Genomic DNA, 16,421 nt, shown 5'->3' with positions numbered 1-16,421 from the left:
GTCAGAGGAGGGGCCCAATGATATTGTGATTTATAACAGGAAATACATATTTGGCCTTTTCCCCCATCCCTGACACAGGGCTCCTAAAACCCTTGTAAATTCATCAGTGACAGGCACACTAGGGGCATCTTTATTTCTAATGGGGCGACTCTGGGTGGCTCCTGAATGGAGACTGGTCACCAGAAAGAGCAAGCCATGAGTAGACGCTTCGAATTTTCAGCCCACTCTACCACTTCTCTAGAGAGGGAAGCAGGGCTGGAAGTGGAGTTCATCATTGATCTTGTTATGTGAGGAAGGCTCCACAATATAAAAGCCTACTCATATAAAAATAGTAGGGGGCCTGAAGAGCTTCCAGATGCGTGAGCATGTAGAGATGAGGGGAGAGTGGCAGCCTTGGAGAAGGCAAGGAAGGTCTGCACTCTTTCCTCATAGCTTGCCCTAAGCATTTCTTCCATTGGGCTTTTCTTGAGTTATATCCTTTTATAATAAATTGGTGATCTAGTAATTAAAGTGTGTCTCCGAGTTCTGTAAGCCACTTTAGCAAATTAATCGAATCCAAGGAGAGGGTAGTTGGAATCTCAGTCTACAGCCGATGCATCAGAAGCCCAGCTGACAAACTGGACCTGTGACTGTCATCTGGAGAAGATGAGTGGGAGGTGGGGGGTGGCAGTCTTGTAGGACTGAGCCCTTAGCTGTGGGGTCTGATGCTATCTCCAGGGAAACAGTGTCAGAACTGAGTTGAGTTGTAGGACCTCCAGATGGTGACTGAGAATTGCCTGGTGGTATGGGCTTCCCAGGTGGCACTTGTGGTAAGGAACCTGCCTGCCAGTGCAGGAGACTTAAGAGATGTGGGTTTGCTCCCTGGGTCAGGAAGATCTCCTGGAGGAGGGCATGGCACCCATTCCAGTATTCTTGCCTGGAGAATCCCGTGGATAGAGGAGCCTAGCTAGTTACAGCCCATAGGGTTGGAAAGGGTTGGACATGACTGAAGCAACTTAGCACACACGCACACACACACACACACACACACACACACACACACACACACACACACGGGAAACCCCATCCCACGTTGGAACTGGTACTAGAATCATCTTAGGCCCCCATGCCCCTCCTGCTAGAGACTCACATGGAGGGGAGGGGGCAGTGATTGACACATGTGACTCCCTGGCAGGCAGCTCCATGCTTCCCTCCAAGGAACTGGGATGACAATCAGTATGGACACAGGTGAGCTCAGGGCCAGCATTTTGCTGATGCTTCGTCACCTTGCCTGACCTCAAGCACCAGTCGAGAGGGCTGGCCAGGACAGTTTCCCATACGAATCCACCTTCCATCCCACCATGTAACACCTCCATAAGTCAAGGTATGTTCAACACAAGGATTACTTCACAATGAAAGACTTAATTCCACGAACAGGAGAAAAAGTGATGCAGTACGGAGAAATGTGAGGAATTTATCTGATAAAAGAGTTCTTGACTTTAGAAAGAGAAGATGGAAAGCACCAACTCTTCCGCGTCAGCAATAAAATGGCCTTTGGGGATTCAGGCAGCAAAGCAGAAAGAGCTCAGACCAGGCGGCTGAGCAGTTACCTTGAGTGATGGGTCTGGTGCACACAGCTCAGCGGCTTTCCAGGTGGGTTGCCCTCTGGTTCCGTCTCCCTGTCTGTAAAAGAATGAAAGGTTATCTAAGTTCTCATCCAGGTTTAATTTTTTGACTTTCATATAAGTTTTTCAGTTAAAAATGATAACACTTGCTAACTGTATCATTGTTAGGATGTTTTTCTACTCTTTAAGGGACGATATAGGGAGTATTTTCCAACATTGATGGGGGAATGAAATGACTACGAGACTGTACTTGTCTCATTAAGGCAACAAGTCGTAGCGTGTTCTTTCAAAAGACACCTGTACTTTGTCACTCTTTCAATCACTCATGCTCTATTCCCCTTCCCCTTGTGACCTTTATTCCTCCAGAAGCAGTTTTAGAGCTGCTTCTTATGAGAACCTTTTTTAAAGAGGAAAAATATTCTTCTTACACAAATCCAAATAGGATTTACTAAATGATAAATTTGACTAAAGCATTGACAAAATTGGGCTTCCTTCATGGCTTAGTGATAAAAGAATCTGCCAGGCAGTGCAGGAGACAGGGTTAGATCCTTGGGTGGGGAAGATCCCCTGGACAATGGCAACCCACTCCAGTATTCTTGCCTGGGAAATCCCATGGACAGAGGAGACTGGTGGGCTATAGCCTATGGGGTTGCTAAAAAGTCAGACATGACTTAGCGACTAAAACAACAATAACAATTGACAAAATCAGTTTTTAAATTCAGTGCTGAGCAGTGGTCTCCATCACCTTTGCATATAATCATATTAGTAACCCAGTGTATCTTATTTTCTTTTTCATTCCCAGGTCATAGTTACCCCAGACCCCAGGCTCCTCCCACCAAGCTAAGCTCCTCCCATTACACATGCACATCACAACACACTTTGCTTCCACACTCCAATGTCTTTATCCTGACTGTTGGATAAAGTCTAAAGATTGGACTCAACCCCGGAATCCATTTGCACTGGTTCACGTCTGTCTGAGCACCCTAGCTACGATTACTCCCTTACACAGTCCGTGGTCCTGTCTCTGGGAAGATTCCCAGTTCCAGGCACACCCCAGGCCCTTCCCACTTTGCTCATTCTCTTTACTGACTTGGACCATCTTCCCTCCTTTTTTCTGGCATTTGAATCCTATCAGTTTTCCAAAACCCAGTGGAGATCCCCTTTTCTCTATGGAGCTTTCCCAGAACTCTGCATCTTGGAGGGCACTATCCTTACCTTGTATAGTCCACTGCCTGGCAGAGCAAGAGAAGTTACCTCAGTAGTCTCGAAAGTAATTCCTCACAGGGCTGTGATCTCCTTAGCAGGGCTGAGTCCGCTTTTAGTCAGCACTTAAAAGCTTACAGGCCCCCTAAAGCACGGTCAGGTGAGATAGGACTCAAAGTACAAAGGTACCCTGACGAGTCTCAACAGAATAGGACTAGGAGGCCCAAGGGTGAGCCAACTTCCAGTGAGATGAAGAACCCCAAGAAGGCCAGAGGCACCTTCTCTTACCAGATGCAGTCTTCTGAGTCCTGAATACAGTGTCCTTCTATTTTTTACCACTGGTTCCTTCCCCCTCTCTCCTAATCTTTTGGAGTGATTAGAAGGGGATTGGCAAAAGTTGAATTCCCTAAGACCTGGGTTTTTTCTCCTGAGCCTAAGGCAATTTAACCTAATTCTTGCCCCAGTGGGTCAAAGTGACCCACTGTGACCCAGGTGTGAGCAAAGTCTCTGCAAGTAGGGGTTTGATGGAGGCCTGATAACCACAACATTCAGAAGGTGATTTGCTCAGGGTGATAATGAAAGTGACAACATAATTCATTCACATTGTTATCTTTTTTTTTTTTTTTTTAGCCACACCACACCATGCAGGATCTTAGTTCCCTGACCACGGATTCAACCTAGGCCCTTGGTGGTGAAAGCATGGAGTCCTAACCACTGGCCCACCAGGCAAGTTCTCTAATTCATTCACATTGATTGAACTCTTATCCTGTGGCAGGCCTTCTTGTTTGCAACTTTCATTCATGCATTTAATTCTCACAGCAGTTGTCTAAGTTGGACATTATTCTCTCCCTTTTACAATGAGAAAAACTTTCCTGTCCAAAGGTGAGCTGCCTTCCCCCAAGTCACACAGCTAGTGAATGGCAAAGTTGTTTTCACTTAGGGGAAGAACCTTAGCTTAACTTACTTTACCATAAAACCAGAGGAGAGAAACTCACGTTTGCAGGAAGCAGAGTCCTCAACACATTCCAGACTTCTCCAATGGTACCTCTGGGATCTCAGGGCCTCTCATTACCTGAAACAAGAAAATGGCAAAAGTTTAATTACGCATTTTCCATCACCCTTAATGAGGGGATTAACTGCCATGTGAAACAAAAGGAAATAGTCTGACCTTCCAGGCTGTCAGGAAGTGATAATTAACTAAAATCTCTAGTCAGTGGAAACAGACAAATGAAAGTGTTTTACTGATCTTGATGCAAATGAGCTGTCAGGGTCACTAACTGAAGTCACACAATAGAGCAATGACAATGAAAAAATAAACACATGCCCCAAACAGACATTTTCTGAAGCACAGTTTGTTTACAGATGCTCTTCAGGAGTTTCCAAAACTCTGCTGACTCACCTTATGTCTTAGGGTTTTGAATATCTTGAAGGGGTAGGGTTTGCAGGACCCTAGTTTGCTGGGAGGGCAGCGAAGGGGAGGCTGTGTGCATGGGGGGGTGGGGGGTGGGGGTGGAATGGAGGGAAGTTGTCAACTAAAATAATCAATAATAAGAATAGAAAAGAGTTTTATTTGAATCAAACTAGCCCAGAAGTCAGCTTCCCAGATTATTCTGGAAAAACTGCTTCAGAAAAGCAAGGTTTCCAGCACGTTTTTTTATCTTGTCAGAACAAAGAACATTAAACAAGTCAGGGTTACATTTTTTTCAAGGTTTAAAAAAAAAAAAACAAAAAAATGGAACAGACCAGCATGTACACAATGAGTCAGTATGGCCTTGGCTCCTGGGAAGGCAGTCTTCTCATAGAAGGAAGACCAGAACTGCATCCCAGGATGGGGGGCATTAAGCCTTAATTTTTAACATGGACATTTTTTACCTTTGGTCAATGTGCCCTTTTCCTTAATAATTAAAGTCCATGTGCAGTGTACGTTTGATAGGCCACAAACAAGCTATTTTGGTTAGCCTCAAGTTTAAATTAAATCATGGGTAAGCCAGAATGACTTCCCCAAACCGCAACATGTGAACATTTCTCAGAGTCTGTTTAGCCTCAGATCTGAGGAGCATCAAGTAAGTGGAGACTAATTTGGAGACCTGTTCATCTCAGCCTCAGGATCAACCGGTTGGTTTTTCATGACTTGGTTGATTGGTTTGACCAAAAGTTACTGCAGGAATGATTCATGGAACCATTCTGCTGCACGGCATGTAAACACAGCCTTCTAATCTAGACTTTAGCTATTAAAATGGTCATAAATAGCTGCAAATTACTACTGTTGCGTAACTGGTGACTTCATCATGGCTCCGGCCGAGCAGATGGAGCCGCGTTCCAGGCAGTGCTGCAGGGCCCGGCCGGTCCTCAGCCTGTAACAAGTGCAGCCTGGTAGGTGTGACACGGATGACAACATGGCATCTCCTTGTTCCAGAGGAACACATTTTTCAAAAGGCCATCAAGCCTTCAAAGCCTCACACATGCTGCATGATATATAAGTATATAACTGCCCCAAATATGGCAAAACGAGTCGCTATTAATAACCCTAAGAGTCATGGGGATTTGGGCAGTCCAGTTCCTCTGCCAAAAGTTAAGAATGTTTGCTCAGTGTTTTGATTTTTTTTTTTAAACTCTGTTCTTGATTTGCTTCAGTACCTTTCCTATTTAGCTACTCCACTGAGTATATGTCAGACTTTACTGTGACCTTACTAGGACATGCCAATGAATACAGGATGGGAATGGAAGGCCGTTTAAAGCTATTGGGGCTTTCAAAATCATGTCTAGTAAACATTTTCCATTTCTCTCTACCATAGTGACTATCACCGTTGCCATATATGCAGAAATTGCTAAAGGGCCAGGGAAGAAAATCCCTAAGTTACTTATATTGATTATAATATTGTATCATTAACTATTTATTGAACATTTATTCTCACCAGACAGTGTTTCTATACATTGCTAAGCTTCGCATCAACCTTCCAAAGTGGGTGTTATTCCTACTTCACAAACCAAGACTCAGACATTAAGTAACTGCCCTGAGCTGATATGCAAGTGACTCAGGGCTGGAATGCAAACTCAAAGCTCCTTGACTTGAGCCATATGAAACTGCCAGTGGTCAATCATTTCTGACCATCAGTGGCGATTTTATGGTTTAGCCCATTACGTGTCGGTTCTGAATGGAAATCTAGAATCTCCTTCTGATATCACCACTCATTTGAATGGAACTTTTTCAGTGCAGAACTGAGAGGAGAGGGAGGGGAAATGGTCAAATTATCTATTTTCCTTCCATTGATGATTATTATTATGACAAGTAAAGACATAATGTGAAACTGCACCAAAAAAAAAAAAAAGGCAAAACATGTCAAAAGCTCTCTGTTCTACTCACATTCTCTGATACATTCTATCTAAAAATCCCCACATGGAAATATGCTCATCAGACTTTTCCAAGCACTGAAATGATTTCTAGCATTTAAAAGCTAATGATATTAAGATACAATTTTGATAGATCATGTGTTTTAGTAAGCAGGTAGGCTATAAGTCTATAATACCTATATATTGAAAAGATAATTTGGCAAGAGCAATTAAAGTTTCTTGGGAATTACCAGAAAGTCAATAGCATAGTGGCTTAGATAGGAGCTATTGTCTATAACAAATTATTTCTCTGAGTTTTTTAAATAAATAATTCATAATAAACTCTTCCTTTTAATTCACAGTTTTCTCTAATGATAAAGTAAGAAAAGGAAATATTATGGCAACCGATAATAATTATTGCATTTATTCACGGGGTCACAAAGAGTCGGACATGACTGAGCGACTGAACTGAACTGAAATATTCTCTTGTTTCAGCAATCTTCACTGTATCTTTACTTGTAGATTCCATCTCAAGAAAACAGTTTCTTTTTGCTCATCCATAAAAAACAAATCCTTATCCAGTAAAATTTTATCATAAAAATAAAGTTTTTATGATGTGCAGTGCAAAAAAAAAATAATTATTGCATTTAATACAAGATAGCTACTGAATAGTAAATTGTTAAATGCATCATAATTGGGATGTTTAGTGTCACATGTTAGGGTCAAAAGAGAAATAATAAAAAAAAGGTTAGTTTCAAGTCAAGGAGCCTTAGAGTGAGATTTCAGTCAAAGGAAGAACCTCATTTTACTGAAGGGGAAACTGAGGCAGAAGAAAACCAAATTAAATAGCAGAACCATTCAACTCATTGGCAATACCTCAGTGACAAGCATTCAGTTCTCTTCTCAATAATGCTTTCCCTCCCTAAAATCACAGTCTGGCTCTATGTAATATTGTTTATTGTACTCTACATTTCTTTTCCTTGAAGATATCTGGAACAAATAATGAGATGTGCCTAACAAGTTAATACATTAAAATGAACTCAATATCCTGGGTGATTATATTCTAAGATGGGATAAACTAGATTCTTATTGAAACAAGATGATCAAATAACTTTAAAAGTAAATTCCTATAGATCTACTACTAGCCTTCAAAGTCTGATTGGTCTTTCTCATGGCCAGAAAAAGTTTCCTTTCTATCTGAACCGTTCCAGACTCTCTGTTTATCTGTCATATGGGAGGCATCTGATTCCAGATACTGGAGGATTTAACATGACTCAAGGTTTTGAATCAATATTATGAATAGAAATCTGAAACATCACAAAGTTTATAATAGCTTTACCATATTACTTTGTGAACCAAATGACACAACCAAATGGGATAAGTACCCACAATGAAACAATTCCTAATATTTTTCTAAAATAATAATAAACATATAGAGAAAGAAAAGGGAAATAAGTGTATTAACTGATGGATGAATAATTCAGCTTCTACCTTAACAATGACTCAGTCTGTAAAAACTGGCATGTTTACAAAATAAATCATACTACTGGAGCAGAAAAGACAGGCACATAATATGCAAGTGAACCAAACATGCTCACAAAATAATTTTCTTTTATTTCCATACATGATTTTCTTGAGTGTTCTGAATATCACTCTGGCCTTTAATGACATGGAAAAGAGAAATAAAATGTTAATGATTGCTAGAAAAAACAGTCCTTTATGCACGAAAATAACTTGCCTTAAAGAGTATTTATGAATAGCACTGGATTCAAGAGTTTCTATTAATAATCCTTCATTGGCCATAGGTCAAGTCTGTGAGAATGGCCCCTTTTCCAAGGAAGGAGTGGAAAAATTGCACAGTGTAGCCCTTCCTTCGGAGCCACTGGGTTTATGTGCTGACACCTGCATTGATGAACATGTGCTGAATGTCCTAATTGGAAATTCAGCTTTACGACTGGTAGGTAATGGACGTGACCTTGTGGATTTATGGACCGATGTTGGGAGTGTACGGATGGAACAGGAGCTTGTGCTGACTCAGAAAATCCCTTCAAATACCTATATTGGCCTCATTAATCATGGCCTTGTGACTATGGCTGGGCCACCTCTAAATCTTTTCCTGGGCTAAGTAATCGCTGCTTTCCTGTCTTTCTCATCCTCTTCAAACCATTCTAGCAAAGTTCACATGGAAGTCCAGAAAGAATAGCAAAAGGGGAAAGGAAAGTTTCTTAGAATGTCAGTTCTGACACTCTAAAATTTAAGAGAGGTGGAGAAAGAGGATTTGTTCAATTTATGTATATGACCAGTATCCATCCAAGTGGATGCTATAGGGGTCAGCCTTCATAAAGTACATTCATATACTAAGGTGTCAAGTATGCAAAGATGGTGAGGACATAATCCTTTCCTAGTCTCAGGCACTTACAATTTGATAGAAGAGTTTTGTATGTGTGTGAGTATGCATGTGTGTGTGAGTGTGTGTGTGTGTGTTGTAGGGGAATAGAAAAATGTTTCTGCATAATGATAAGCAGCTCTTTTAGGCAGAGAGCATGGTCAGCTACTGAGATAAAAGAACTTGCTCTGGGAAGATTCCTAAAATATATTCTAACTGATGCCCAAAATGGTATTGGGAATTATTATCCCTTGGTGTCTAACGCTGCATTCTCACAGAAGTGCTTTTTAAAGATATTGCTGGAGAAGTCAGACAATTTGATATAGGAGAGTTTTTCAGGTCATCTTCTTTCCTCACAGGAGAGAGAAGGACTGCACCAAAGCAGGGTGCTGGTCGGGAAGAGGCTGTTGGTTGCCAGGAATCTAATCTCATGTGAATTAACTCAAATGAAAAAGAGGAGTTACCTGTAAAGATAAAACTGGCAATCTTATGGACATCCAGAGGCAGGAAGCAAAGTCCAGGTGGATGTCATAGCAACCTAAGCTGGGAACTAGAATGTCAGTGGGTCTCTGATTCTCTCTCTCTTTTTTTTTTTGCTCTTTCTCTTTTGACTCTTCTCCCTGTTTTTGAGCATATCTAATGCCTTCCCTCTAAAGAGTTGGCTTCCTCTGATTATTTATAATTTGGCTTTCAAGTAACTCTGATTGTATTTGACTTTGGCATGCACTGGTGCCAACCTCAGTCCAGACTGGATGTGAGCTCTGAGCAGGAACCCACAGCCACTGATGGCCATGTCTGTAATTCGGTTCAGATTTTGGGAGAGTGGTTGTCCATGAGGCTGCTCCTGGTCTATTCAGATTGGGGCGAGATGGACATGGGGTGGGGTCAGGGCCACGAAGGCCTGTCCTTTACCGCAGAGACTGTGAACAGCAGCAATTCTCAGAGGCAGGAACTGGGGAGAAGGCACACGTGTCCTGCAGAGTGTCAACCACTACGCCAAATCAAATGTTTCCTTCTCACAGTGTGGCAGGGGGCAAGCCTCAGTGGAGAGGAGAGGAACCCTGTCTGCTATGACACAAAGCTGAGCAGGACAGCATTTGGAGCATGGGTACTAATGTGGTTTCTGAGTCTGCATCCTTTTCTCCCTTGACCACAAATTTAACAGAAGGTAATCGCTGTTTCAGCGATGGTGCTGCCCTCCCTGTGAATGGGGCCAAGAGAATCTCTGGGTAAATTGAGGAGACACACACAGCTAGATGAGTAAGTAAGAAGGTGTTAGTTGCTCGGTCTTGTCTGACTTGTTGTGATCCCATGGGCTATAGCCCGCCAGGCTCCTCTGTCCATACAATTCTCCAGGCAAGAATACTAGGGTGGGTTGCCATGCCCTTCTCCAGAGGATCTTCTCTACGTAGGGATCGAACCCAAGTCTCCTGCACTGCAGGCAGATTCTTCACTGTCTGAGCCACCGGGGAAGCCCCCATGCAGCTATATACTGAGGTACTTTTCATTAATTCATTCAGTTAGTTAATGTTAGTAAGTACCTGTTCTGCCTTGTGCCAGAAGAGCAGGAGAGCCCTATATACTCCAGAAGTTTATTTTATTAATGGTTCTTTGGGGTATGTATTTGTTGACTTTCCACTGAATACAGTCTAGATATCACCAGTGAGAAGTTCCCAAAATACTCTTGGGATCTATTGTATCTAAAAATTTCTAAAAGCAAAATATTAATAAATACAGATATATAATCAAGGCTCATTACTGGTTCTTAAAACTAAGTTCAGTCCAGTGCCTGGAAAGAAAAACTAAGCAGAAAGCCTAAAATAAACATAATATAATCCACCTCACTTTCCCTTTCTCGCTTCTGCATGGATTTAATATGAGCTTCTAACTGGGAGGAAACTTACTATGTTTGCTACAGGCAGATGTTTATGTGTGTTTTGAGTTTTCAAAATTAGATAAGGAGCTATAAAAAGAAGGAAGAGGGTGTTCATTTAAGAAGTTGTCATTACATTGTATGTTTTGAGGGGTGTATTTTCCAGAGCCACACTTTTCTTTATAGACATATGAGTTATTTTAGGTATTCCTAGTTGATACAATAGTCAGAAACCTGAACCAGGCATCAGGGGATTTGGGTTCAGTGTAAGGGGTGTAAATCTAAACGAGTCTCTTTCCTCCCAGGAGCCCCACTTTTTTGTCTTTTTGGCTTATCTATCCAGTTACTGGGGGCTTCCCCAATGGCTTAGAGGGAAAGAATCTGCCTGCAATGTAGGAGCAGGAGACTTGGGTTCGATCCTTGGGTCAGGAAAATCCCCTGGAGGAGGATATGGCAATCCACTCCAATATTCTTGCCTAAAAAATCATGTGGACAGAGGAGCCTGGCGGGTTACAAAAGGAGAAGTCAAAAGAAGGGGTGGCAGAGGATGAGATGGTTAGATAGCATCACCGACTCAGTGGACAGGAATTTGAGCAAACTCTGAAAGATAGTGGAGGACAGAGGAGCCTGACAGACTTCAGTCTATAAGGCTGCAAAGAGTCTGACACAACTTAGTGATTGAAAAGTGAAGTGAAAGTTGCTCAGTGGTGTCCGAGTCTTTGCGACTCTAAGGGCCTGTACAGTCCACGGAATTCTCCAGGCCAGAATACTGGAGGGGGTAGCCTTTCCCTTCTCCAGGGGATCTTCCCAACCCAGGGATTTAGTGACTGAACAATAACACAATCAAGTTATTAGCAGTATCAACTGAGAGGTAAATGTTAACACTCTTTGAAAACTGGAGAATACCATTCAGTAAGTATTTGAATTTGACTGAGTAAATTCAGAACTTTACTGAGAAATCAGTATTATTGCCTGACCTTGACACTAAAGTTGTCTTACCCAAACTTACAATCTATTTTTGGTGATTATGTAATCAAAATTCCATCTCAAATATATTTAAACTAGCATATTTAACTCACATAGTGGCTGCATTACAAGTCTATTTTCAGAAAAAAAATGCTGGAAGGAACAAAAAACATTGAAAAGGATAAGTACATGAATATTTATAAATTCCTATTAACTGTGCAAAACAATAATTTTAATTTTTTTTGGAGAGTAAAATCTATGTAGAACTAAAATGCAAAACAAGAACAGAAAAGGCAGGGAGGTTAAACAGCTCGAGAGGTTTAAGGATATAAAAATATCAGAGGAGTGGTAAAAATAATAATTTCTATAATTCTGTAATAAACCTATATGTTATAATCTCTAGGATAACTATTATCAGCATAAGAAACTAATGTATTATTTGTAAGTTATTAAAATAAAAACATTCAACAGTTTAAAATTTTTGAATAATCTAAAAAAGGCAAAAAAAGAGGGAAAAAAAGCATAAAACAAGGAGAAAAGGAATATGAAAGAGGAGAGCCTAATAGAAAATGAAAAATAAGATAATATCTAGAACCTAATTATGCCAGCAACTACAAGGAATGTAACTGAACTAAATTTGAAGTAAAAGACTATGACTTTCAGACTAGGTTTAAAAAACCCAACTGCATGCTTTAAATATATTAACAAAGAAATGTTTAATGTAAAAGGAAAGATAAATATATCATGCAACACTAACAACAACGAAAATAATTATATAAATCTACCAGTATCAGGCAATGTGAACTTCAAAGCAAGAAATATTACCAGAGATAAAGAGAGGTCAGTCCAATAGGAAGATATTAAAGTCCTAAGATTCTATACACCCAATAGCATTGTTTCGAAATAAATCAAACCAAAATGGACAGAATGAAAAGGAAAAATGAAAATCAACAATCACAATGGGCAGTATTAGCATAACTTTCTCAACAGCTGGTAGAATAAGCTAAAAATAAAAAATCAGTAAGGATATAGAAGATAATAACAGTATAATTAGCAAACCTGATTTAATTGCTTTGCACATAAAATTACACCTACTAATGACCGTTTCATATGCATTTCAAGTGTACATAGGACATTTATTAAAACCAATGTATTGTAATATAAGTTCAGTCGCTCAGTCATGTCTGACTCTTTGCAAACCCATGAACCGCAGCACGCCAGGCCTCCCTGCCCATCACCAACTCCCAGAGTCCGCCCAAACCCATGTCCATTGAGTCAGTGATGCCATCCAACCATCTCATCTTCTGTCATCCCCTTCTCCTCCTGCCCTCAATCTTTCCTAGCATCAGGGTCTTTTCCAGTAAGTCAGCTCTTCACATCAGGTGGCCAAAGTATTGGAGTTTCAGCTTCAACATCAGTCCTTCCAATGAACAATAGTCTCAGCAATTTCAAAATGTTGAAATATTTAATAATACCTTCTCTGACCACCTTGAATTGAACTAGAGATTAATGATGGAAACAGAAAAAACCCAACTTATTTATGTATTAATCTCAATAAACTAGAAAAAGAGTAGCAGTCAAACCTAAGGAAATAAATGATAGAGATAAAAACCAAATCAAGGAAATAATAATCCAACATATATAATACAGAAAATCAACAAACTCAAAAATTGGTTTTGAAAAGATTAGCAAATGTAATAAAACCAAGACTGATCAAGAAAAGTAAAAAGAAACCCAAAAATCAGCAACGACAGCAATGAAAGGGAGCTATCACTATAGATGGCACAATAAAAGCATGCTAAAAATAACTTTATTCAGAAAAACTTGACAATTTGGGTGATATAGACAAATTTGTTAAAAAACACAACTTTCCAAAGCTGAGAGAAAAAGAATATATGACTAGCTCTGTGTATGTTTTAAAAATTTGAACCCATTATTTAAAAGCCTTTCCCCAAAGAAAAATCTAGGCCTAGAGAGCTTATCAATGAATTTTCTGAAAATTTAAGGAAAAATAACCCTTATATAATTTAAACAGAAGCAAAACTTCTCAGACTTTAAAAAAAAAATAGCATAAACTTGATTTAAAAACTCTGATAAGCATTCTGAGAAAATTGCAAACCGACCCTTCTCATAAACATTGTTGAAAAATTCTTAACAAAATATTAGGAAATAAAATCCAGTGATATAGTAAGCTGAGCGCTGTTTAGTCTGGGTTTGCAAGTAGGTTTGACATTTAAAAATCATAAACTTAGTTAACCACATTCACAAAAAGAGTAAAATCACATAATCATCCTGAATGCAGAAAAAGTTTTAAATAAATTAATTCAACATTCACTTGTGATAAACATTTTTAGCCAACCAAGAATAGAACTTCCTTAATGTGATAAAGAATATCTACAAATTACCCACAGCAAACATCATTCTCACTGGTAGAATACTGAAATCTTCTCCTTAATGCTGGGACTGGGTTAAGCATGCCCACATTGTAACTGGGCTTCCCTGGTGGTTCAGTGGTAAAGAGTCAGCCTGCCATTGCAGGAGATGAGAATTCAATCCCTGGGTCAGGAAGATCCCCTGGAGAATGGAACGGCAACCCACTCCAGTATTCTTGCCTGGAGAATCCCCAGGACAGAGGCACCTGGTGGGCTACAACACATGGGCTCACAAAGAGTCAGACACAATTTAGCAACTCACAAAACAAAACAACAAATAACTAGAGGTCTAGCCAGAGCAAAAGGCAAGTGAAAGTGAAAGTGGCTCAGTCATGTCTGACTCTTTGCGATCCCTTGGACTATACAGTCCATAGAATTCTCCAGGCCAGAACACTGGGGTGAGTAGCCTTTGCCTTCTCCAGGGGATCTTCCCAACCCCGGGATTGAAACCCAGTCTCCCACATTGCAGGCAGATTCTTTACCAGCTGAGCCACAAGGGAAGCCCACAAAAGGGAAGGGGAAGAAATAAAAATCATGGAGACTGAAAAGGAAGAAATGAAACTGTCATTTTTAGACAATAAGATCATGTACATAGAAAATTTCTAAAGAATTTATAGATAAATTCTTAGAAATAATAAGAGAATATAAGAAGGACACTGGATATAAAATCAACATGCAAAAATTAGCTGCTGTAGAATGAATGTTTGTGTTCCCTCCAAAATTCGTGTTTTGAAATCCTAACTTCAACGATGAAGATATTCGGAGATGGAGTCTTTGGGCTCTGACCCCATGAGTGGGATTAGTGCCCTTACAAAAGTGTCCAGAGGGATCCCTGACCCCTCTACCACGTGAGAACACAGAAAAAAGCCACTGTGTATGTATGAAGAAGATAGCCCTCACCAGACACCAAATCTGCCGGTACCTTGATCTTGGACTTTTCAGCTTCTAGAACTGTGAGATATAAATTTATGTTATACATTTATAGCTCAGTGGGTAAAGAATCTGCCTACAATGCAGGAGACCCTGGTTCAGTTCCTGGGTCGGGAAGATCTGCTAGAGAAGGGATAGGCTACCCACGCCAGTGTTCTGGCCTGGAGAATTCCATGGACTGTATAGTCCATGAGGTCACAAAGAATCGGACACAACTGAGTGACTTTCACTTTCATAAGCCACCAGTTTATGGTATTTTATTTAGCAATCTGAGCTATGACATAAGTCATATTTATTTGTGTATACTGGCAATAAACAAATAGAAAATAAAACATTCATAATAGTATCCCAAAACTCAAACACTTAGAAATAAATCTAATTGAAGATGTACAGGACTAACAATTACAAAATTTTATTGGGAAAAAATAAAGGAAAGCTAAACAAGTGGACTTGTTATGGATTGGATGACTCAGTACTACAAAGATATAAGTTTTCTTTAGATTATTATATACTTCCATGCAATCTCAACCAAAATCCAAGATGTGGGATTATTTTTTTTCCCAGCAATGTACAAATCAATACAAATCAATTCTAAAATTCATACGGAAATGCAAAGGCCAAGAAAAGACAAGCTTTTCTTAAAGAAGAATAAATATGAAGGACTCACACTATAGCAGGAACTATTATTATAAAGCTATGGATAATCAAAACTGTGTGATACTAGTATAAGAACAGATAACTGTCCAATAGAACAGAGCCACATATATATGATCACATGATTTATGACAAAATGGCCATGAAATTCTGTAGGGAAAAGGGTCTTTTCAATAAATCATGCTGGGTCAGTTGGATATCCATATGGAAAAAAATGTTTATTGACTTCTACTTCACATTATACACAAGAATCAATTCCAGATGTGTCTTAGTCCTTTTAGGTTGCTATAACAAAAATACCATAAATTTTGACATCTGGTGAGGGTCTGCTTCCTCATTCATGGATGATGTTTTGTTGCTATGATCCCACCTGGCAGAAGAGGATCTCTCCTGAGTTTAATCTCATTCAGGAGGGTTCTGCCCTTATGAACTAATCATCTCTGCAATGCCCCACCTCTTAATACCACTACCTTGGGGATTAAGATTTCAACATATGAGTTCAGGGCAGAATACAGATATTCAGACCATAGCAATATCAGATTGGAGAGATAAACTGAAAGATAAAACAATACCCTTTTAGATGGAAACATTTTCATAAACTTGGACTAGGCAATGCTTTTTAAAATAGGAAGTAAAATGTGAGTCACACAGTGGAATAAAGGTCAGCTTTCATTCCAATCCCAAAGAAAGGCAATGTCAAAGAATGTTCAAACTACCACACAATTGCACTCATCTCACACTCTAGTAAAGTAATGCTTAAAATTCTCCAAGCCAGGCTTAAGCAATACATAAACTGTGAACTTCCAGATGTTCAAGCTGGTTTTAGAAAAGGCAGAGGAACCAGAGATCAAATTGCCAACATCTGCTGGATCATCAAAAAAGCAAGAGAGTTCCAGAAAAACATCTATTTCTGCTTTATGGACTATGCCAAAGCCTTTGACTGTGTGGATCACAATAAACTAAAGATTCTGAAAGAGATGGGCATACCAGACCACCTGACCTGCCTCTTGAGAAACCTGTAAGCAGGTCAGGAAGCAACAGGT

General features: G+C 39.9%; 1 protein-coding gene across 7 annotated transcripts in view; it reads right to left on the bottom strand.

Moving 5' to 3' along the window:
* Positions 1-16,421, bottom strand: part of PCED1B (PC-esterase domain containing 1B) — a 180,261-nt gene that overhangs the window by 151,855 nt on the left and 11,985 nt on the right. For all 7 annotated transcript variants that reach the window (XR_006265421.1, XM_043446970.1, XM_043446969.1 and 4 more), the window contains exons 2-3: positions 3,803-3,879; positions 1,590-1,662 (exon numbers count right to left, since the gene is read on the bottom strand). The gene's annotated coding sequence lies outside the window, so the exon portion shown is untranslated. The remainder of the gene's footprint in view (positions 1-1,589; positions 1,663-3,802; positions 3,880-16,421) is intronic.

Source organism: Cervus canadensis, chromosome 25, assembly GCF_019320065.1.
Source record: "Cervus canadensis isolate Bull #8, Minnesota chromosome 25, ASM1932006v1, whole genome shotgun sequence".
Taxonomy (NCBI): Eukaryota; Metazoa; Chordata; class Mammalia; order Artiodactyla; family Cervidae; genus Cervus; species Cervus canadensis.
The sequence above is the reverse complement of the archived record's forward strand: the minus strand, read 5'-3'. Positions and strand labels throughout refer to the sequence as shown.